At 36.4% G+C, this 2,853-nt stretch overlaps 1 pseudogene; it reads left to right on the forward strand.

The window, feature by feature from the left end:
- The first annotated feature begins 1,929 nt into the window (after positions 1-1,929).
- On the forward strand, positions 1,930-2,509 carry LOC115507767 (annotated as a pseudogene).
- The last annotated feature ends 344 nt before the right edge of the window (positions 2,510-2,853 follow it).

Raw genomic sequence — 2,853 nt, forward strand, 5'->3', positions numbered from 1 at the left:
AGTCTACAATTGAACCAACTGAAAATCTTAAAATTCCTAGAATTTTACTACTTAAAATTTCTTTATGCTGAAAAGGTAAAATAAGTATTATAACTAATGCAATAAATATGATGATTCACAGATCTATTTAAGGTTCTGATTTTAATTCTTTTGGATGAATATTCAGAATTGGAAATGATTCATTATATGGTTTTTCTATTTTTATTTTATTTTATTTTTTTAAGGACCCTCCATACTGTTTTCCATAGTGGCTGTACCAATTTACCTTCACACAAACAGTGAGCAGATGTTCCCTTTTCTCCACAACCTTGCCAATACTTACCTCTTGTCTTTTGATGACAGCAATCTTAACAGGTCTGAGATGATATATCATGGTGGATTTGATTTGCACTTCCCCAATGATTAGTGATGCTATGGGAACAGCCCAAATGTCTATGACATATTAATGGATGAAGATTATATAGATTTATGTATACATATAATCAGGTGTAAAGAAAAAGGAAATCCTACTATTTGCAACAGCGCAGATGGACCTGGGAGACATTATGCAAAGTAAAGCAATTCAGTCACAGAAGGGCAAACACTACATGATTTGACTTAAATGTGGTACCTTCCTTAAGTTAAACTTACGGAAGCAGAAAATAGATAGGTGGTTGTCAGAGAATGGGTGATGGGAAAATGGGGAGTTGTTATTCAATGTGAATAGTTAGTTATACAAGATGAATAAGCTGTAGAGATCTGTTCAACACAGCGCCTATAGATAATAATATGGTATTAAACACTTAAAATTCCTTAAGAGAGTAGAACTCATGTTAAGTTTCCTTACAGGGTGTGAGGGGGGAGGAAGCAAAGCGACACAAGGAAACTTTTGGAAATGATAGAATACTTATTGCCTTGATTGTGGTGATGGTATCACCAGTATATGCAGATGTCCAAACTAATGAAATTGTATACATTAAATATGCATGTTTTTTTATATACCAATTATACCTCAATAAAGCTGAGAAAAGATAAAGAGATGTTGCCTTTTTCACCAATTCAAATACTGTACAATATAGTTTCTAATCTACAAATACACTTTGAACAATATAGGTTCTAAATTAACCATAAATAGGGGCGCCTGGGCGGCTCAGTTGGTTAAGCGGCCAACTTCGGCTCAGGTCATGATCTCGCGGTCCGTGAGTTCCAGCCCCGCGTGGGGCTCCGTGCTGACAGCTCAGAGCCTGGAGCCTGCTTCCGATTCTGTCTCCCTCTCTCTCTGACCCTCCCCCGTTCATTCTCTGTCTCTCTCTGTCTCAAAAATAAAATAAACGTTTAAAAAAATTAAAAAAAATAAATTAACCATAAATATTGTTGAAAATGCATCAAATGGCAAATCTTTATGATATAAATTAATACTGATGGCTGATTACTGATTAATACTGAGGCTCAGATGACAGTTACACCTCAAGATCCAGCTAAAGATAAACAAAATAGTCCCTGTAATCTTTGGGAAATTCCTGAACATATAACAGAGGACATACAGGTATGCCACATTTTAACCACAGTAGCTATAGACTTGTGTAAATTCCCCATTGCCATAGTACTCATTGCTCTAAAATATCCCATAGTTGTCATGGATACCCCGCCTCGGTGAGTAATAATATTAAATTGCGTCTTTGTTACTTACAAATTGTCTTGGCAAAATGGGACTTCATGGACACCTTCCTCCAGTTAACATAAATAATATGTTCCATCGTATATTAAATGGAGTCTTAAATGATTGAAACTCATTATATAAAGCCTATTCAGAGAAAGGGGCTGCTATTCCCATGACTTCTCCATTTAACAACCAAATTTTGGAAGGATTACCGTCAAGATCCTGAAGCAAGGCTTGTGTACCCACCCCTGCCCTGGCCCCCAGCACCCACCAAGTCGTCCAGCTCAGCCATGATCAAGGTGATCCTCAGCTTCAATAACTATGGGAAGCAGTGGCTTACCAAGTTCTACCAGCCCTACGGTGAAGATACACAGGAACAAATCATCAGGGACACATTCCATTTGGTATCTAAGAGCAATGAAAATGTTTGTAATTTCCTAGAAAGAGAATTGTTAATTGGAGGATCTGACAACAAACTGATTTATAGCTATTATGCAACATTATATGTTGTCTTCTGTGTGGATTTTTCAGAAGGTGAACTTGTCATTTTAGATCTAATTCAACTCTTTATGGAAACATTAGACAAATGTTTTGAAAATTTCTGTGAGCTGGATTTAAGTTTCATGTAGACAAGGTTCACAATATTCCTGCAGAAAGGGTGATGGGGGAGGGGTATTGGAGACCGACATGAATGAGACTGTTACACAGATTGATGCACAAAATAAACTGGAGAAATCTGTGGCTGGCTTAGTGGGAGCTCCAGCCTGTACTGTATTAGCTGTGAAGAATATGAATCTTCCCGAGATCCCAAGAGATATTAACATTGATGACATCATTATAAAAGTGCCAAACCTGCCCTTTTTTAAATAAAAATAAATAAAATAAAATAAAATAAAATAAAATAAAATAAAAGGCCACTACCAGGTAAAATCCAGGGAGAAAAGTCATCTAAGTTTACCATGCAGTTGTTTACCAAAAATAGAGGAAGAGAGTCTTGATTTAAGTCTGGGTACTGTATAGACCTTGTGGAAGTTCAATGTTGCTTTTCCTGATCAGTGATTTTGAAGAAATTGAGTAGCTACAATGTGATATTTCTTTTCCTTTTTTAAACTGCACTCCTATGCCCACCTAAGGCATGCTTCTATGTACTATATAGTACATGCAGTACAGTATTGCAATGTGTTTGAGACATTTCTTTAATTATGTACAGTCCA

This window comes from Lynx canadensis, chromosome X, assembly GCF_007474595.2.
Source record: "Lynx canadensis isolate LIC74 chromosome X, mLynCan4.pri.v2, whole genome shotgun sequence".
Lineage (NCBI taxonomy): Eukaryota > Metazoa > Chordata > Mammalia > Carnivora > Felidae > Lynx > Lynx canadensis.